Here is a 22,848-nt window from a genome sequence, read left to right on the forward strand (position 1 = left end):
GCCTTTGCCCGCGAAAGGCAAAAGTCCCGATTTCGAGTCTCGGGCCAGCACACAGTTTTAATCTGCCAGGAAGTTTCATATCAGCGCACACTCCGCTGCAAAGTTAAAATTTCATTGGAGGTTTATTTTTCCTACCCATCCACTTTAGCTTACATTTTTCCTCATTCATTTCTCGATGTGCTTAAAATGCACGAAGGCTCCAACCGAAAACGACTCTCCCAAAGCTCTGATTCGTCGGCACTGGTCAAGGCCTCAGCATCTCCACAAGAGATACCTGCCCGTTCCTGTTAAGAAGATATACCGCTGCAGCAGGGCGAGTCTGCTAGTGACGATTCGTCTGCTTGCTGACAAGCGATTAACACATGGCGTCCGGTTGTACGATTTACGAAAGACGCCCGTGTCGTAGCGGCCACCTTCCTACAGGCTTCAGAAACCAGCTAATTACTTAATAGGCTCCATACAGAAAACCACTGAAGCAGCTCACTTCAGTGTAGCAATTTTTTATCGTTTCACGTGCTTAGGAGGAAATAAATCAGAATTAAAAACTGTCTCGTAAGCACACCAAACAGTAAAAAATTGTTACACTAAGGTGAACTACAGGGGCTTGCGATGCCACTATCCGAATGTTCTGTAATATTTTTAGACCATGCGGCATCGGACGTCTGGAAAGCGGCTATCGCGTGTAATAAGCCTGAATAGCTTTGCTATGCAGTTCAGACTACTACACGGAATTACTGAATAAATATTGGCGATGGCGTACAAGAAATCGAATGTTAAATGAATTTTGATTTTCATTAACAAAAATAACCTCTTAGAAGTGACTGAACAGAATGCACTAACTGGTGTACGTTAATCACGCCTAGCAGGCGAACAACATTTACCTAACACAATATACACACACATATGATAAACACTTGAACTTGCTGTAAGTTAGATTGATCCACACCAACTGTCAGTAATGATTTTAATGTTACTGAATTTGCATTGTACTGAAGGTACAATGAGTACTGTGGTGGCAATAAATTCTTTAATTGAATAATCAATTAACTCTATAGAACTGATGGTTACTAGAGATGATAAAAAACATTACTTTAGAATCATTTTGTTCTAATGAAACTGAATGAGTTTTTACGTTGATAATGCACTGAAAAGCCACCACATCGAGTTGAACTGTAATTAATGTGGCACAGTACCTGGCATCTTCTGTGAGTTGTATAATCCGCCGTTTGTTGGAAATTTTCGGCGTTAACTCCGATCATATCCTCTTGTTGCATTAATACGCCGATACTCACGTAATATAGCCTTTTTACTGGTATTGCTGCACACACAGTGATGGATTTGGGATAATAATGAACTATTTTCTGTAAATAATTGATGACACTCATGGAATGCACTTTGAATCACAAACTTATTATTTCACTCAGACATTACACTGTACTTATTATGGCGGCGGTATAAAATGCACTGTTCATAAAAACACTGTCGTACGATAACTATTAGTTCGTTGCTTGTGCCGGCGTGAGCTCATCAATGGATCTCATATGGTAGTAGGATCACATTTCAACATTAGCTGCACACACTGGTCGCTTCATACCTTGCTGCTGGTCGCTGCAGTCCGTCGTAAATTACGCAGACTTCCACAAGGCATGCCATGTGCGTTTTGAGCGGGAACCGCAACTATATCGCTAACAAGCCGTCTCCGTCGAAATGTTGCATCCTGCAAGCCTTATTGTCCATTTGACTTGCTGACACACCATAAATCCAGTTCGTGTTTGTTGTAAGCTCACTTTTAACTGTCTCTAAGCAACGTTACCGTGCCGTACTTAAACCGTCACTGTCGCGCCGCGTAACCTCTGTTCTGCATCCGAACAGTTCCAGAACACCTCTCTCTCTACCACCGAATTCACGCGCCAACCTGCATTGTCCGCGTTCTCGGGGATTTCTTCCCACACAGCATCCCAAGTGGGGAACAAACACTGTACCGTGGGATAGGCTTGATCAAGCAAACTGGTCAGATTAACCTTGGCAGTAATGCTACCTTGCAGAGTGACCATAGGATCCATGGAATACCACAACATGGCTGCCCAAATCTTCACCGAACCTCCGCCATGTTTCACTCTTGGGACGAAAATTCAGCAGAGGTTAGAAATAATCTGAAACAAGTCTCAGTGGACCGATTGACTTTCTTCCATTGCTCCATAGTCTAGGTTTTATGATTTCGGCTTCGCGTTTTCCTGTTACTGACTTTTGCGTCAGCGATCAGTGGTTTTGGAATTGCAGCTCGCCCTACAATTCCTTGGATATGGAGCTCGCTATAATATTATCCTAGTTTAATGCTTCTTTATTTGGTCATCCGATGGCAGCACTATTCAGATACTGTCTTACTCGTAGCGCTATTTCATTTGACTGCCGCCAGGCGGAAGCACCTGTGCTTTTGTTTGCGCAACTATCCAACAGATGCCATGAGCGTTCACTTATTCAACTGCTGTGCCTTGGCTATGCTTCGCTCTGGCATTACAGGTTGGACAAAAATGCGGAAACGCCACGAGAAATCCATGCTTGTACATAAGTGCAGATGCCAGCCAAACCTGCAGAATGCGTTGTTGAATTTGACCACGAACGGCTACTGTGCAGTGTCCTCAGTATGTTACAATGCCACTCATAGTCAGACTAATGTTCTGTGTGGTTATGAGTGCATTTTGTCGGAGATAAGTGAATTCGAACGTAGACAAACAGCTGCTGCTCGCATGGCTGATGCTTCCATCATCAAGGCTGAAAGTGTGTGTGTGTTGAGTGTTTGTGACAAACGGTCAGTGAGGAGGATTGTGGAGAAAAATAAGAGGACTGCACTTGCAAAAGTCACCGTAAAACTGAATGTCGCACTCGCGATCCCTGGCTGCACCAAAACAACATGGAGCGAGCTCCATATCCAAGGAATTGTAGGGCGAGCTGCAATTCCAAAACCACTGATCGCTGACGCAAAAGTCCGTAACAGGAAAACGCGAAGCCGAAATCATAAAACCTAGACTATGGAGCAATGGAAGAAAGTCAATCGGTCCACTGAGACTTGTTTCAGACTATTTCTAACCTCTGCTGAATTTTCGTCCCAAGAGTGAAACATGGCGGAGGTTCGGTGAAGATTTGGGCAGCCATGTTGTGGTATTCCATGGATCCTATGGTCACTCTGCAAGGTAGCATTACTGCCAAGGTTAATGTGACCAGTTTGCTTGATCAAGCCTATCCCACAGTACAGTGTTTGTTCCCAACTTGGGATGCTGTGTGGGAAGACGGCAGATCACCTGTTCACACAGCTCGCACTGTCCAGGACTGGTTTTATGAGCACAAAGATGAATTGTCGCATCTTCCCCGGCCACTACACTCACCAGATCTCGATGTTACTTACCCTTTTTAGACTACTTTGGGGAGAAAGGTGACTTGAACTTGCCAATGTTTTTCAGGAAAAATTGTATAAAATTCCTTTGACAACGATACAGTAGTTGTATTTATCCATTTATAGACGACTGGTAGTTGGTTTGAATGCCATCTGATTTTCTACACCATGTTAGACACAGTAATATGTTGTGTTTTGGTGCTTCCTTATTTTTGTCCATCCCTTGTATTTTGCTGGTTTTCGTGTACTGGTTGGCGTATATGGACCTAACAAATCCTGCTGAAACGTGGCTGCTGTGGCGCGAATGACTTCCATAAATCGCATAATCGCGTACTTCAACAAATACTTCTCACCTATAAATAGAATATTTCTTGTAAAGTGCAAACTTTCGCGGCCAGAAATGTCACAGTTAAGACATATTTCGGGCTGTTATTCCGTGGTCGGACGGATTTCACATTGAAACCCAATGTTTCTTCGCCATCTGTGAACATTTTCAAGTGAGATCATAGTTTCATTGAGTGCCCGATTGACACCCTGGGTCGCCACTGACTGCAGAAAAATTCCGTTCATGCCTCTTCCCGCGCAATAGAGTGACGTCACACACTTTGGATACCCGGGAGCCGTTGGCCACTGTGGACCGACGAGGTCCGCTATTGCTATCACCCAACGGTGGAAGACTCGTACACATCTTTATCAGCATCGAGATACAGACGTCTTGTGTTATGGAGAAATGTACATAGGTGCCACAAAAATAACGGTCAAAAAACGACTAGAAAAGCATAAAGGCAATTGTAGAAGGGGAGGGAGAGATAGAGCATCCTTTGCGGACCCCAGGAATTTCATTAGGAAGGAGGAGAGCGTGAAATTGAATGGCATCTGGATCCCGGTGCTGAAGAAGATGTGTATATTTTACTAACTGTGAGAATTTTTTTTATGCCCAGAACTAAATATTTAATTAAAACAAATAGTATATTACGTTTACCCGATGCGCCAGAGGGTGACTGTTCATAATAGTTACACAACACACTCGGAGCTGTAAACATGTCATGCTTTCTGCGAGGCAAAGACAAGAGAGTGGAATGACTCGGAACTCACCAGCACCAAGAAACTGTTAACTGTTACTACAGAAACGATTATGTTCCGACCGCGGGTAACACTGACAGTGCAGAGCTATCAGCGAATCACGACTACGTTGTAACACGAACTAAGCTTCCGAAAGAACGGGAACGTTTAAGGCGCTCCATTAACAGCCGGAACAGTCTGTTCATAACAGGTTGTGAGACTGAACACTGAGATTGACTATTACTGTGAAAAGGTATGAATAGTTTATTTTAAATTACTGAAATTTTAAAGGAACACTTAAACGTTATAATAAAAACTAAATAATTTACTCATTACTCTTCAAACACGAGATTTTTCTGTCTGTCCCAGATAGTAATGTAGATTCAATAACGTTGGAGGAGATACAGGGAACAGCAACATGTAGCAAAAACAGGAAGACTCCAGGCTGTTAAAAAATCAATATATAGCATAATATATCCATCAAATATTGCAAAACTTATAATGCTCGATTTTATGACTCTGTGCAGGCGAAGTGGTTATATACCTGAAGAGTGGCATATGTACCCCGGAAATGCCCAATTTATAAGAAAGGAAACAAACATTACTGTCAGAACTACAGAGATATTAGCCTTCCGAATCCCTGTTATAAATTGTAGGCTAGAATTTTGACAAAACGACTGTAGCCAATCGCTGAAACTATATTACCTGATGCCCAACATGGTTTTCGAAAAGGCAGACCATGATCGAACTGTATCCTCATCATGACACAACTAGTACGAAAACATAGTGAATTCCACTTACCACCTTTCCTTGCCTTCATTGTCTACGAAAAGGCGTCTGATAAAGTAAGTCGAAATAAACTGTAGGGCATTTTAACAAACAGTGATTCTATGTCGCCTTATAAGAATTGTACAAGATTTATATATGAATGACAAAATACGAATAAAAATAGCAGGCAGCAGACATAATACGGCTGAAATAAACTAAGGAGTTAGACAGACGTGTCCCCTCTCAATCACTCTTTGTAATATGTGTGTTACCGGCCAACCAGATTTTAGGATGAACTAGTTTCGCCTAGGTCAAACTCATTCATCCTGTTACCAATTGGATAAAACAGCTTAGCCTAGGTCGAATCGGTTTATCCTAGTCAGAATGGTTCAAATGACTCTGAGCACTATGGGACTTAACTTCTGAGGTCATCAGTCACCTAGAACTTAGAACTAATTAAACCTAACTAACCTAAGGACATCACACACATCCATGCCCGAGGCAGGATTCGAACCTGCGAACGTAGCGTGCTTTAGGGTAAAGTGGTACGTCCTAGTCTGAACTAATTTCACCTAGTCTGTATCTTCTATAAGCGTTTCAAAGTTTCGGAACGCATGTCGCTGACTGTACGAACGGGGAATGCCCGAATCATCTCTGGCTCACCCCTCGCGCCTCTCAACCGCTCTTCGCTCGCACTGTTCTTTGTTTCGAACGGTATTTTGCATCGACGAGTGCGCGTGTTAAGTTATAATCCTAGTATAATTACGGGTAATCCTAGTATAATTACTGTGAGGCGTTTCATCATGGATGAGCCTTCGTGTAGTAGACAAGCCAATCAAAATCTGTGGAGAGAAAAGTTTCTGGAGGAAGTTTTGCACAGTGAAAACAAAAAGTCTTCTTGTTATAATGTGTTATCCGTAGACGAATTTGCGGATTTGGTGAAACAAGTAGAAGACGCGGAAAAGTTGCAAAAAAGAACATCATTACAAAAAAGAAGACTGAAACGATTTGCTGTTTTGAAAATTGGTGAGGTGAAAAACTCACTGCATGGTGTGAAGGGGATATAAAATACTTTGTTCCAGCTGCTTGAACTTTATGATGTGACTGACGCAGCTCACGTAGCTGTGGGTCATGGTGGTCGCGATAGGATGTTACCCGAGACATAAAAAACAAATATGCCAATATCACAAAGGAAATGATATGCCTCCATTTATAAATGAGTGATGTTTGTCAACAAAAGAAGACAAAAAAGAAAAGAGGGTGAAACGTCCCCTTAGAAAAATTATACATGACTGTGCTTAAACTGACACACAATGTTTTTAGCGCAACGGAATCTGATTTTCAATAATCCCTACAAAAGAATGGCCCTGACTAACATTAACCTATACCTTTCACAAATCACTTACCTCACAAAAATCTTCGTTACTCGAACTACTGCAATACAGCGAGCGCCACTACTGCCAGCTAAATAAAAGATTCAAACTACTGAAGGCACTAACTACTGATAGGCATAGTTAGCAAATGAAAGATTTTGATAGAGAACAAACAATGTATTTACCTTAATAGTGTTCAAAAGTTATAATATACACTCCTGGAAATTGAAATAAGAACACCGTGAATTCATTGTCCCAGAAAGGGGAAACTTTATTGACACATTCCTGGGATCAGATACATCACATGATCACACTGACAGAACCACAGGCACATAGACACAGGCAACAGAGCATGCACAATGTCGGCACTAGTACAGTGTATATCGACCTTTCGCAGCAATGCAGGCTGCTATTCTCCCATGGAGACGATCGTAGAGATGCTGGATGTAGTCCTGTGGAACGGCTTGCCATGCCATTTCCACCTGGCGCCTCAGTTGGACCAGCGTTCGTGCTGGACGTGCAGACCGCGTGAGACGACGCTTCATCCAGTCCCAAACATGCTCAATGGGGGACAGATCCGTAGATCTTGCTGGCCAGGGTAGTTGACTTACACCTTCTAGAGCACGTTGGGTGGCACGGGATACATGCGGACGTGCATTGTCCTGTTGGAACAGCAGGTGCCCTTGCCGGTCTAGGAATGGTAGAACGATGGGTTCGATGACGGTTTGGATGTACCGTGCACTATTCAGTGTCCCCTCGACGATCACCAGTGGTGTACGGCCAGTGTAGGAGATCGCTCCCCACACCATGATGCCGGGTGTTGGCCCTGTGTGCCTCGGTCGTACGCGGTCCTGATTGTGGCGCTCACCTGCACGGCGCCAAACACGCATACGACCATCATTGGCACCAAGGCAGAAGCGACTCTCATCGCTGAAGACGACACGTCTCCATTCGTCCCTCCATTCACGCCTGTCGCGACACCACTGGAGGCGGGCTGCACGATGTTGGGGCGTGAGCGGAAGACGGCCTAACGGTGTGCGGGACCGTAGCCCAGCTTCATGGAGACGCTTGCGAATGGTCCTCGCCGATACCCCAGGAGCAACAGTGTCCCTAATTTGCTGGGAAGTGGCGGTGCGGTCCCCTACGGCACTGCGTAGGATCCTACGGTCTTGGCGTGCATCCGTGCGTCGCTGCGGTCCGGTCCCAGGTCGACGGGCACGTGCACCTTCCGCCGACCACTGGCGACAACATCGATGTACTGTGGAGACCTCACGCCCCACGTGTTGAGCAATTCGGCGGTACGTCCACCCGGCCTCCCGCATGCCCACTATACGCCCTCGCTCAAAGTCCGTCAACTGCACATACGGTTCACGTCCACGCTGTCGCGGCATGCTACCAGTGTTAAAGACTGCGATGGAGCTCCGTATGCCACGGCAAACTGGCTGACACTGACGGCGGCGGTGCACAAATGCTGCGCAGCTAGCGCCATTCTACGGCCAACACCGCGGTTCCTGGTGTGTCCGCTGTGCCGTGCGTGTGATCATTGCTTGTACAGCCCTCTCGCAGTGTCCGGAGCAAGTATGGTGGGTCTGACACACCGGTGTCAATGTGTTCTTTTTTCCATTTCCAGGAGTGTATATATCAGTCCATGATATCCAATATTACAAATTTACTCTTTCTGATGGACACACGTCCAGATCGTCCGCTTTCAAAATTCCGCCATCTCTCTCCCCACATCCACCACTGCTGGCGGCTCACCTCCAACTGCGTAACGCTACGCGCTGTTAACAGCCAACTGCCCAACGCTACAATAGAGAATATTACAACAATGCCACCCAGCCACAGACTGCACACAGCACAGCCAGTGATTTTCATACAGAGCGCTATGTGGCGTTACCAATATAAAAACCTAAACAGCCTACTTACAAGGGCTAGTTTCAAACGTTCCATTCGGAAACGAACAGCAGATGCCAAGTCGATTTGCTTGATTTCCAAACACAACCAGACTGGAATTTAAAATTAATTCTAGTTTACCAAGACCATATCACAAAATTGGTTCTCCTTCTTGCGTTAACACCAAAGAGGGCTGAAGAAATGGCTATCATTTGAATGACATATTCCTAACTGTAGGGACGCCTGCGAGCTAACACCCCAAAGATGTTCGGGCTCACATGCGCTTCCTCTTCGTCGAAAAGTCTTGGTTCAAACTCGTCTAGGGGTTGAAACGCACGTGTCGCATTACGCGCCCTAAATTAGATACTTGTGACCCTTATGGTTAAATTGTCTGGCTGGTGGCAAGTCTGCGAAATACCAAGTTAATATAACATATAATAACGGTAATAATAATATAGGGAACTAAGTTAAGGACCCATAAATGATGGAGGCCACACAGTTGCGATTTGGTTAGAATAATGTTTATTCACAAAGAAAACTAATAGCGAAAATGGTCGTATTTAGAGTTACTGTTACACTCGAGCGCATATCCATTTGACACAGTTCGATCATTCACAATCTCATTGCGAAATACAAGTCCCCCTCGTTAACTACGCTTAGAGTTCACACGAGGCGCGCGGCTGCTCACCGCTCAGAGACTAAGTCCCGCGATACCACACAACGCGACATTTTCTAAGTCGTTTCACGTCCTAGCTGCCTAAAGACCGACTGTCCGCTTTCGCGTCTCAAGCCGAACTGTACCTTTTGGTGTCCCCAGCCGAACTGCCCGCCTTTGCGTCTGCACCAACACTCCCTCTGCCCGTCTCCGACCGCGTTCCCCGAGCGCCGAACATCTTCGCACAGCTGACTAACGCAGTTCCCTTTCCTGGAGCCGTCCATCTGATTCGCTACAGCTCATTCTACATTACTATACATTTTAACATACTCAAATAATCAAAGCTTGACCACTTTCACGTTCTAAATAAAGTAACAATATCCATTACATAATAAAAGTAATGTGCAGAACAGATTCTTAATTTAAAAACAATTTTGTGAGTGAGAGCTATACAAAATAAAAATACAGTAGTTACTTTCGTAGACTTCAAGAAGGCCTACGACTCAGTTGACAGACAAACACTACTCCAGATACTTTATGAATCAGGGATAGATGAAAACACCAGAAGACTTGTTGAACAAACGCTCACAGATACAACATCAAGAATTAAATTTCAAGGCGAAATTTCTGAACCATTCAAAATCAAAACAGGAGTTCGACAAGGTGACGGACTGTCCCCAATTCTCTTTAACTTGGTTTTAGATAAAGTAGTGAAAACATGGGAAAACACATTAAAAAACAGAGGCACAAAGGGTATAAGCATGGGCCAAGGAAAGAACAAATTTGAAGTAAAATTTTTAGCCTTTGCGGATGATATGGCATTGATAACTGAAAACCGAACAGACGCAACAGTTATGCTTGATATGTTACACGAGACTGCTGAAAAGACTGGGCTAAAAATATCCTACAAAAAAACCGAGTATATAGAACACAAACATAATACAGAAAAGTTTATGAAAACAAAGTATGGAAAAATTAAAAGAGTTGATAGATTCAAATACCTGGGGGAGTGGATCCAAGCCAATGGACTGGATAACACAACAAATAAAGAAAGAATAAAAAAGTTGAAATTTGCATATAAATTAACACAAAACTACTACAATAAGAAATCAATATCCATACAAGCAAAGATTAAACATTATAATTCAGTTATTAGGACACAAGCAACATATGGATCAGAGTGCCTAACATTGAATAAGAAAGGCGAATTAAGAAAACTAGAAAAAAGAGAGAGAAAAATATTAAGAAAAGTTCTAGGTCCTGAGAAAAACAAGGAAAACAGGTGGATTAAAAGGAGAAATGAAGACCTATACAAAAATACAGAAAAGATCACAGATACAATGAGGAAGAGACGGCTAAAATTTTATGGACATTTAAAAAGAATGGAAGAAACACGGATTACAAAGAAAATTTTTAATTACGTTAGTAAGCTGAAAAACACTGTAGGATGGATAGAAGCAGTAAAGAAAGACGCCAACAAAATAGGTGTTACAGAAGAAATAATACGTGACAGGAATAACTTCAGGCTACTTATAGAAAACGCAAACTATGAAGAAGATGCGCCAAAACCTCGACCCAAGAGAGTGTGGACAGATGAGCAGATACGAGCAGTTGGCGAGAAAATGAAGAAGTACTGGGAAGAACGAAAGAAAAAGAAACACCAAAACTCTTAAGTTGTATGCGGTCCATAGCTGGCCAAATTCATAATAAAAAAAATAATAAACGGTAAATTCTTTTAGACAAAACCAATACAATTTCCTTCTTAACTTTGAACGTTACGGCCAATAGCCTTGCACCAATGTGCTTTATGATAAATAAATAAAGAACAAAAGTAACTATTATGCACTAAACTTTACAATAAATATTTTATTACCTACTGATTCAATAAGGTGTCATGCTGTCATCGTTAAATGTGTTTTGTGTGGAGGAAATTATGATCTGATGCTTAACTGAAAATTCTGATAATTTAACTTTACTATATCATTTAACCAAATAAAGTAGCAGAGTTGATATTTACAACGTTCGTCATTTTAATGAAGCGCCTCTATATGAAATATCGATCGTTAATATCGGCCAAAGCGTTCAGATTTTAGTATTCCGGTCTTTGTTACAAAACCTGTTAATTTCAGTTTAAGAGTAAATCGTAAACTATTACACATGTAATCAGTATTCAAGTTTTATTACGATCATCATGAAAATTTATGGGAGATAGCATATTAAAATTACTGTGACTTGATTCCCTGCATTACAACAGAATTAAATAGTTTTCATAAACGTTTCCCTTCATGGCCGATCTTAGGTCCGGCATATTTAACACTGCTACTTCTCCTTGGCCGCACGCCTTCTACTGGGTTTTCCTATGACGTAGGTTCTCGTCTGTCTCACTCGCATACAATACACAATAGACACCTATGAGTTTCCCCATTTGTGGTGAATCTGCGCCCTTTGTGGCACGCGGTCCTGGACAACAGGGTTTGTTTCACAATTCCTGTAGGCTGACTCTTTCGGCCATATATTTAAATGAGTGCGCTATGCTCGTTAACTCACACGCCGTGCATTCTTCAATCTGGTAATGGCAGAGAATTTGTCAATAATGTTATAAGTGAAGTAGCAAATCTTTGGTCAGAACTGAAAATTGTGCGTGGAAAACCAAGGCACAGTCAAAGTCGGGGTTCTGTTGAACGTGCCAACCAAGACACTGAAGATATGATAAGTTCTTGGTTGAAGGACAACAATTCGACGATGTGGTCGGAAGGATTAAGGTATATCGAATTCATGAAAAATCTAGCATAAAACAATCACCTTTCAAAGCACTATTCGAAATCGAACCTAGAATAGGACGTTTCACTTCCACGTTGCCTCAAGAAAGCATAAATTATATTCAGTTTGAAGATGACCTAAAGAAGGTAATCGAAGATGACAGCAAAACTGAACAGTACGGAGACAGTGATGATGACAACATTGTGAAAATCGACACAACCGACATTCAAAATGTTAGAAAAATTACGACAGAAAATTTAAAAAACAAGCTAAAAGAATGAAAGCTTCCTCTGACAAATCCCATCTACCAGCTGGCATTGGAGGCAACGTAACCGTACTTATTCCAGATGTAGATAAAGGCAGAGGTGACCTTCAAACCATAAATGGAGTAATACTTCAAAAGACTGATGAGGGCCTCTACAAAGTTGGCACCAAACGTGGAGTACTTCAAAAACATTATTGCAGGTATAATTTCATTAAAATTTTCCATATTTTTTTTGTAATAAAATATTAAAAATATTTATTTTAACTTCTTTTTTATTTTTTAGAACTGATTTCAATGTCTGCATTCAGAAGTTTTCAGATGTGGGAGATATTAACCAGGACATTGCAGGATATTGAAATATCTTTAATGACTGCAACCACAAAACATTCTGCTTTGTGAAATGAAAATGCATGAAAAACTGTACAATAAACAAATGCAATTGTAACAAAAACAAAGTACTCTCCAATTCTTAGTGCCACCAAAGTAAACCTTGCAGAAATAAGTAAATAAGCAAATGGCAGATAAGATGATTTCTGTGGATGGATGTATGTAATTTGATCTAGTGATAGATGTGAAATTACTGATTATTTAATAAATAACTTTAATGAATCATACTGACAATTTTATTTCTATTCTTTTATTCAGTGTACTTTGAAAAGCTTATAGAAGATACAAACTAGGTGAAATTAGTTCAGACTAGAACGTACCAGTTCATTCTAAAGCATGTAAATTCTAACTAGGATAAACCGATTCGACCTGGGCTATCGGTAACAGGATGAACGAGTTTGACCTAGGCGAAACTAGATTATCCTAAAATCGGGTTTGGCCGGTAACATGTATATCGACGATGTAACTAGAACTTGGTTACATACAAGAAAACATTTTAAAATTACCAATGTGGATCTCACGACACTACTTTTTGCTGGCGACCAAGTAATTCTTAGTCAGAATGAAAATGGCTAACAAGAAGCTGTCTTTATTTAAGTAAAATAGCCGGAAAATAAATCTGAATGTCTCCATCACAAAAACAAAATCGATCGCATTTTTAAGACACCAGCCCATGCTAGTTAAGACTGAAATTGAGAAGCACATCATAGAGCAAGTTAATACATTCAAGTATTTAGGGTGCAGTATTACATACACGGTAAACAATGAAACACAAAAAGTTAGACCTATTTAACTACTTCTGTGCAACATTATGCAGAACATTGGGAAAGGAAGTCCGCAGAGACACTCTTCTAAAGTTCTACTAGCTTATAGCTGTACCTGCACTGCTCTACGGATGCGAAATGAGATGAAAGGAAAATAGATGCATGTGAAATTAATTCCTTAGACACGTGGCTGGATATACTTCGATGGATAGAAAGAGAACATCCGAGATGAATTGAATACGCGAAACATAATTGACATAATAAAACGATATCAGTTGGAATGGTAAGAACATATAGACCGTATGCCAGATGCAAGAATCACTAAAGCTATAAAAAAATATAATCTACGAAGCAAAAGATCTTTAGGAAGACCAGTGAAGAGACTGCTTGGCCAATTTTTAAGGACACGAAACGAACCAAAAGGTCCAGTCCGTGATGTAGATACAGATGTTTGCAGTTTGAATCGCAGGAATACTTAAATATTGCACACTGTTCATATGAGTATAAGCCTAATCTGAAAGAAACACATGAGATTGCCTACCCTTTGTTAAAGCAGTTGCGACTAAACGACTGCCTGATAGACAATGGGCAAAGCCCCATATCAAATGAAAAACGTCAAGGAATGTCAAAAACTTAATGAATATGAATAAACGAGTGCTGAAGGCGCCACTTAATTAACTTCATCTAAGTCCTAATCACTGAATTTACTCGAAAGATAATAGCAAATGGAGGTCCAACATAAGCCTAACTATGAATTTACTATTCAAGACACATACAGAGTTGACCCATCCTCTAAGCCAGGGGCGAAATACGAGTGTCGAAAACTGCGAGCAGCCACCTAGCGGGCACTCTGAGCTTTCTTGAGAGAGTGGAGAGGTGGCTTTTACCACAACCACAGACGTCTCCTAGCATTACATGATGAAAAATGTCAGTTTCACCAAAAGCGCAATATGATTTTTGGGGGTGTGCGCCCTCGTTCTTAAGGGGTTTGCCATTTCCGGTTATCTGAGACATTCTTTCCTCTTCTCTAAGCTCACACATAGGCACCTTTTTTCGTCACCTGTAGCAATGTTCCCAAGTAATGGATCAGCAAAGATGTCGCTTATTGTTTGTTGGTGTCGCTTCACACATGAATTCCGCTTGTACTAAATTTTTGCATCTTACACTGTGAATGAAAATGGCGTACAATTGTTGCATAAACGCATTCCATAATCAGTGCCAATGCCCGCGTCGTTTGTCGAGGATTATTGTGAACCAACAGATTTAGCGGTTTTTCTTCCACGATTTTTTTTTCACTGAACTAGTCGCATTTTTCTCCTCGGGAACCAGAGAACCTATTTCTACGCCGTCCTCTCAGCGAAAGTTTCGCCTGCTGTAAAAATTTTTCTCGTGGTTTCCGCAGCACTGGATCCTCGATTAAACTCGGACTAGAGAATGTGTCGGAAGTGTTCACTTTTCTCTAATTGGCACTCCATACTGAGCAGGCTTGAAAATGGTCACAACAGACTGTTGACAGCACGCAAGTTCCTATACGCAGCAATCAAAATCCAGACTGAAGAAAACAATTCGACAGCGAAGAAAACGAAGGCTTTACAGTGCAATGTTACTAAACCAATAAAGCACTGTACAAACTTAAGTACTGACCCAATATTTTAACAGCTACGTTAAACATCGATAATCTCTAGTTTTGCAGCATCTCGCTTGGTGTGCGGGATACAGCTGCGCCACCTCGTTCATTGAAAACGTGTCGGAAGTTGCGTCGCGATCTAAAGGACTATTATCCAGCCTTCAGTAAGACAGGTTATAAGAACACACGAAGAAGGGACTTCCAGCGATACGCTGCATGCAATGCGAGATATTAAAATTCCGGAGGGGGTTATATTGCAGCTACAGGGGTGCGAGCGTGTAGGAGGCGTGCGCAATTGCCAGCCGGGCTCCAGGTTCCAGGTTCCAGGTTCCAGGCTCCAGGCTCCAGGCACCTGCCTGCGGCACAAAGGGCGTGTACGGCACCGCCGCCGCCAGAGGCCGCCCCCGCGCCACCCCCGCAGCAGCCGCCGCCGCCCCCGGCGACATCGATTTGCCGGCTTTGTGCCGCCCCTCTTTGTCCCCGAAACTCGCACCGCTCCTCCAGACGGCGGTATGGGGGAGGGGGCGCGGGGGAGAGGGGGGGGGGGGAGGCCCCACCGCTACCTCTGAGCGGAACTGCTCTCTTCCGCGATTACTGCACACTCTCTCCTCGCTGATCGTGCAGGTGTGAACTTGCCGCCGAGTTAACTAACTCGTTCCCCGCTGACTGACGCAACTGTTCCTCAACATAAATAGTAAGTAAATAACAGTACATAAACCCTTATTTACTAGGCTGGCCACACAAACTGCAATTGCTCTTTGACCCCACCAATCAGCCTCCCTCCTCTTCCGTCAATGTACACTACTGGCCATTAAAATTGCTACACCAAGAAGAAATGCAGATGATAAACGGGTATTCATTGGACAAATATATTATACTAGAACTGACATGTGATTACATTTTCGCGCAATTTGGGTGCATAGATCCTGAGAAATCAGTACCCAGAACAACCATCTCTGGCCGTAATAACGGCCTTGATACGTCTGGGCATTGGAGTCAAACAGAGTTTGGATGGCGTGTACAGGTACAGCTGCCCCTGCAGCTTCAACACCATACCACAGTTCATCAAGAGTAATGGCTGGCGGATTGTGACGAACCAGTTGCTCGGCCACCATTGACCAGACGTTTTCAGTTGGTGAGAGATCTGGAGAATGTACTGGCCAGGGCAGCAGTCGAACATTTTCTGTATCCAGAAAGGACCGTACAGGACCTGCAACATGCGGTCGCGCATTATCCTGCTTAAATGTAGGGTTTCGCAGGGATCGAATGAAGGGTAGAGCCACGGTTCGTAACACACCTGAAATGTAACGTCCAACTGTTAAAAGTGCCGTCAATGCGAACAAGAGGTGACCTAGACGTGTAACCAATGCACCCCATACCATCACGCCGCGTGATACGCCAGTATGGCGATGACGAATACGCGCTTCCAATGTGCGTTCACCGCGATGTCGCCAAACACGGATGCGACCATCATGATGCTGTAAACAGAACCTGGATTCATTCGAAAAAATGACGTTTTGCCATTCGTGCACCCAGGTTTATCGTTGAGTACACCATCGCAGACGCTCCTGTCTGTGATGCAGCGTCAAGAGTAACCGCAGCCATGGTCTCCGAGCTGATAGACCATGCTGCTGCAAACGTCATCGAACTGTTCGTGCAGATGGTTGTTGTCTTACAAACGTCCCCATCTGCTGGCTCAGGGATCGAGACGTGGCTGCACGATCCGTTACAGCCATGTGGATAAGATGCCTGTCATCTCGACTGCTAGTGATACGAGGCCATTGGGATCCAGAACGGCGTTCGGTATTACCCTCCTGAACCTACCGATTCCATATTCTGCCAAGAGTCATTGGATCTCGACCAACGCGAGCAGCAATGTGCGATACGATAAACCGCAATCGCGATAGGCTACAATCCGACCTTTATGAAAGTCGGAAACGTGATGGTACGCATTTCTCCTCCTTACACGAGGCATCACAACAACGTTTCACCAGGCAACGCCGGTCAACTGCTGTTTGTGTATGAAAAGTCGATTGGAAACCTTCCTCATGTCAGTACGTTGTAGGTGTCGCCACCGGCGCTAACCTTGTGTGAATGCTCTGAAAATCATTTGCATATTCGCGTCTGTAGCACGTCATCTTCGTGGTGTAGCAATTTTGATGGCCAGCAGCGTATTTTCCAGCTATATTTGGAGCCAAAAACGCTGGCGGTCGAGTTTGTGTTCGTTCTGCGAACCTACATCACGCATTCTCCGACAGCCATGAGCGATCAGTAATTGTCTGAGCGCTCTGTTGTGAATGTCGTGCCCAATAGGAGCATTAAACGTGATCGCAGCCAATTATTTAGTGAATTCGTATTCCATTTGTTCCGAGTTATCATGACTGATGGTGGTGGTAAGCAACAAATTCCAGACGAGCAAGTGAGAGATATAATTTGCAGGTTTACGCTTACTTCAAGGTGCGTGCGCGCACCGCAACTGTCGCTTGGAATCAGCAACAATGTAGTCTCCACCCGTTTCTCGATCTGCACGAGCCTCCCTCGTTCGTGGATCGGACTATAGTCCTATGGAACTCATATCCTTTCTGATCGTCAATTCATATCAGCCGTGGCTTCCCTTCTCTGTTGCCTTTAAGGCCTTCCTTTGCTACCTGCCTGATGGTGTGGCCTTCTCGACGTACCCGTGCCACTTCAGGCTCCCCTTTTTAATCACAGCCACAATGTCTAACGATTCGTACAACTCCTGCAATTCGAGGTTTTTCCATAATCGTCTCCACCGTTCACTGGTCCAAGAATCTCTCAAGACAGCATTATCAAATATGAGATATTTCCTTTCTATGTTCTATGTTAGGGTCCAGGTTTATTGTATTACTGCCCCGTAGGTCCTAATCTTCGTGAATATCGACAAAAACAAGGACCTCAGCAGCTTATATTGCAGCCTGTTTTCTGCTTGCATTCTTGCTATTATTTCCCGGTCCATCTCATTCCTTTCATTGATTACTACCCCAAGAAATCTGAATTCTTTAAGCATTTTAAAGATTTCTACCATCCACATCTAAAGGACTGTCATCGTTCCCTCTGCTCACTACGAGGTATCCGGTCTGCTCCCATGGCCTCCTCCATTAACACTATGAAACAGAAAGCTACATCATCCGCGTAGGCCAGGTTGTTGATCCTTCTACTCAGCTGAATTCCTGTCTCCAGGCTTGGCACCTCTTTTCAGAAACAAGCAAACATATGGGGGCCGGAAGGAGGGGGGGGGGGGGGGGAGGGGCCGGGAGACAGTGTCGCTGTCGCACTCCAGTCCTCACCTCGACATTTTTCCATTCACTTTCACCGTGCGTGTTTTCTCTTAATATAATATGTCCTTTAACACAATAAGGCAAGTGCTATTAAAGAGGTGGTAATTTCGCAGAGACAAAAGTACATAAAACTATAGGAAGATGGCCTATAATTTCGCGCCTTACAAGCACTCATCTACATACTTTGCCGTGATTTACAACCGGAATTGGATATCATTTGATAGGTTGTACAACGTATGTATAAATATTTAAAGAAGACTGACATAGTCATTTACACCTTGTAGATAGTTGTTAATGCTTACTGCTGAAAGGTGATGGATTGTCTTGTAAGTAGGCTGTTTAGGTTTTTTTTATTGGTAACGCCACCTCAGTATGAAAATCACTGGCTGTGCCGTGTGCAGTCTGTGGCTGCTTTTCATTGTTGTAATACTCGCCATTGTAGTGTTAGGCAGCTGGCTGTGAACAGCGCGTAGCATTGCGCAGTTGGAGGTGAGCCGCCAGCAGTGGTGGATGTGGGGAGAGAGATGGCGGAGCTTTGTAATTTGTCATGAACTGCTACATTTATAAATGATGATATAAAGGTAAATACATTGTTTGTTCTCTATTAATATCTTTCATTTGCTAACTATCCCTATCAGTAGTTAGTGCCTTCCATAGTTTGAATCTTTTATTTAGCTGGCAGTAGTGGCGCTCGCTGTATTGCAGTAGCTTGAGCAGCGAAGATTTTTGTGAGGTAAGTGATTTGTGAAAGGTATAGTTTAATGTTAGTCAGGGCCATTCTTTTGTAGGGAATTTTGAAAGTCAGATTGCGTTGCGCTATAAATATTGTGTGTCAGGTTAAGCACAGTCGTGTAAAATTGTTAAAAGGGGACGTTTCATATGGCGACCCTGCCAGGATACGAACCTGGAACTTGTATGTGTGTTAATAATTCAGCAAGGGACTGGATAACAGCATTGCTGGTTCTAAGGACAATTCCAAAAACTTTGTGAGTGCACAAGTGGTGGTTATGGACTTGCTATATTATCCGCAAGACTCTTCAATTGTGATTGTGCACCTGCACAGTCACAACGGATGGCTGCTGGCCGTCTCTACGAGGACTACAGTGGGTCTACGTCGTTGCTGACTCACCAGTACCATAATCTCTACAAGGACTACAGTGGGTCTACATCTTTGATGATCCATCAGTACCATTATTTCTACAAGGACTGCAGTGGGTCTGCGCCTCTGGTGGCCCACCAATACCGTAATCTCTACCAGGACTACAGTGGGTCTGCTCTGTGATGACCTACCCACCAATACTCTTCAAAACTTCGACTGACTCCGCTGTGGGTTTGCTCTGTTGTGGCCCATTACCTGTCAGCATGTCAAGAGTCAGCACTGTCTTTCCGTTGGAAGGACAACGCTACTTCTTCAAGACTGCATGGAAATCCACTACTTCTGTGTGCATTTTCTTTTACTGCTCAGACTTTGAGAAAAACACTGCAATGTGATGAATGATCAGGACTGTCTTTATGGACTGTGAGAAAATTTTAGCTTTTGACCAACATTGTATCAATAAGTGCGTGCATTTGATTTCTTTGTTATTGTAATTGTGAAAAAAAATTTTAACAAATATGTATTGGCCAGTGCCCAAAAAAATTTTGTAAAATTTTTTGTGGGTAGCATGGGGGCTATGTAAGTAGGCTGTTTAGGTTTTTTTATTGGTAACGCCACCTCAGTATGAAAATCACTGGCTGTGCCGTGTGCAGTCTGTGGCTGCTTTTCATTGTTGTAATACTCGCCATTGTAGTGTTAGGCAGCTGGCTGTGAACAGCGCGTAGCATTGCGCAGTTGGAGGTGAGCCGCCAGCAGTGGTGGATGTGGGGAGAGAGATGGCGGAGCTTTGTAATTTGTCATGAACTGCTACATTTATAAATGATGATATAAAGGTAAATACATTGTTTGTTCTCTATTAATATCTTTCATTTGCTAACTATCCCTATCAGTAGTTAGTGCCTTCCATAGTTTGAATCTTTTATTTAGCTGGCAGTAGTGGCGCTCGCTGTATTGCAGTAGCTTGAGCAGCGAAGATTTTTGTGAGGTAAGTGATTTGTGAAAGGTATAGTTTAATGTTAGTCAGGGCCATTCTTTTGTAGGGAATTTTGAAAGTCAGATTGCGTTGCGCTATAAATATTGTGTGTCAGGTTAAGCACAGTCGTGTAAAATTGTTAAAAGGGGACGTTTCAGTCTTTATCATCAAAACGGCGTAATGAATGATTGCCTATACTAGTAGAGAATGGAACGCCAGTGGAAATGAAACAGGAGGCGTAACTCAGGCCTTGGGTGGAAAAGCCTGCACAGGCATGTTGGTCTGCTTAAGACAGGAAGTAGCCCAAGACGGACGGTCGGTGCACTTGAGCGCTGAAGCGCAATAGAGCAGTGACCGGCCGGTTTGTGGCGGGGCCGGAAGGATAATCGGAAAATACTTGGGAGGAACAAGGAAGCGTTAACACAATGAGATTTTCACTCTGCAGTGGAGTGTGCGCTGATATGAAACTTCCTGGCAGATTAAAACTGTGTGCCAGCCCGAGACTCGAACTCGGGACCTTTGCCTTTCGCGGACAAGTGCTCTACCACTGTCTATACTCACGTAGAGACGTTATCTGAATTCCGTCCTCGTGGCTGGGAGCTCGCGTTTCTTGTCTGTAGAAAACAGAGAGGAGAAGACAGCATTAGATCATAATAGTCAGAGGACCGCCTTCTGCCGTCCTAGTGTTTGAAAGAGTTTTTTATTTTGTGGCTAGAGTATTTCCATCGTCGCAGACGTGTATGAGAACCATCACTCTGACGCACCGGACGCAGTACATACGGTGATATTGCTAATTGATTCGGCTTATTAGGGCTATAAAGCTAAACAGCTGTGACCACGTAAGTTTTACTTCCACTGAGCTTGCACACCACTGTAGATCATCTTTGAAAGTATTGTCTTCTAGTGTTTGGTACGTAGATGATGTCAGTCATCTCGCGTTATTTATATTAGATCGCGTAGCCATAAAAAGGAGCAGATTTGAGCAATTGATCAGTAATATTAGTTAGGAAATTCTTTTGTGTCTCTTTATGTCCATTGGACATTGATGTATAAACATTTGTAATATATAAAAGGAGTTTTAATGTACAATAAATATGTAAGCAGAATCAACATTTATCGTTTTGTAGTTACTGGTTCCCTTAATCAATCATTTATGTAATTTATATGTTAAAGAGCAACAAGGAGGAAATAATATCACCATTAAGAGATCCTAAGATCTGGTTCAGGGGGTAGTCAGACAGGGCCTAATCTTCAGTTTCACGTTCAGTATTTTCAGTTGTGCACATTCATTTTTACACGCACCTGGAGTAGCATCTTGTACTACCAGAAAAACAATGTTAGTCTGCCTCTTAAACGAAGACACCAGTCGCTTTGGAACTTATCATTGTTTGGGACTGGTACCAGAGGGTCATGTGGCCCTCCACCAAAGGGGTGCGTCATAGCAATGAAGTGGAGTACACGTGCCACTTTGATGTACTAAATCAGTTGGATCTATGGGCTAACGTGGAGACATAACAAAATGGCAGGAAGGGGCTACCATGATTGGACATGCCTCGACCACTGCAAGAATTAAGTTGCCCGATTTGTTGGAGTATCAGCAAATATTGTCCAACTTGTCAACGACGAATAGGGTACCGTTCGCAGAAAACTAAGCCAACACAAAAAACTGAGGATTTAGAAATACCCGGACAGGCAGGGCATGGAGGCGAGAGTCACACCTTGTCAAAGACAGCTGCCTTCAAATCTGGCAGTAGTTGCTGCTGTCAGAGAATGTGGATCCATCTTAATCAGTTTCCTAGCAACACTACAAAGGGAACTCCATTCAATGGACGTTTAAGGTCGAGTAGCTAGCAAAAGGCCGTTGCTCACAGTGGAACATAATTCCGCCTGGCTTTAGTGTGCTTATTTTTTTTCGGGGTCATCAGTCTTCTGGCTGGTTTGATGCGGCCAGCCATGAATTCCTCTCAGCACTCGCAAAATTACGTCCTCAGTTATTTGCTGGATGTATTCCAACCCCTGTGTTCCTCTATAGTTTTTACCCTCTACAGCTCCCTCTAGTACCATGGAAGTCATTCCCTTACGTCTTAACAGATATCCTATCATCCTGTGCCTTCTCCTTATCAGTGTTTTCCACATATTCCTTTCCTCTCCGATTCTGCGCAGAATCTACTCATTCATTACCTTATCAGTCCACCTAATTTTCAACATTCGTCCGTAGCACCGCATTTCAAGTGCTTCGAGTCTCTTCTGTTCCGGTTTTCCCACAGTCCACGTTTCGCTACCATACTGTGGTGTGCGTACTGTAAGACCTTCGGTACACACACCATCAGATTATTTGACTTGTCACTCTAACGAAGTAGGCGAGTGTCAGCAATATGTCTCGTGGTCTTATCGTGGCGTGTTTATCTTCTGCCGTTAGGTCAGATGATAGAAATGCCACTTGCACGCTTAGAGTAGCAGATTGTCGGTGACCAACTTTAAACTTGATTAATTTTCACAAACATTTATTAAAATAATAACAAGCATAAAAATAAC

Source organism: Schistocerca nitens, chromosome 7, assembly GCF_023898315.1.
Source record: "Schistocerca nitens isolate TAMUIC-IGC-003100 chromosome 7, iqSchNite1.1, whole genome shotgun sequence".
Classification (NCBI taxonomy): Eukaryota; Metazoa; Arthropoda; class Insecta; order Orthoptera; family Acrididae; genus Schistocerca; species Schistocerca nitens.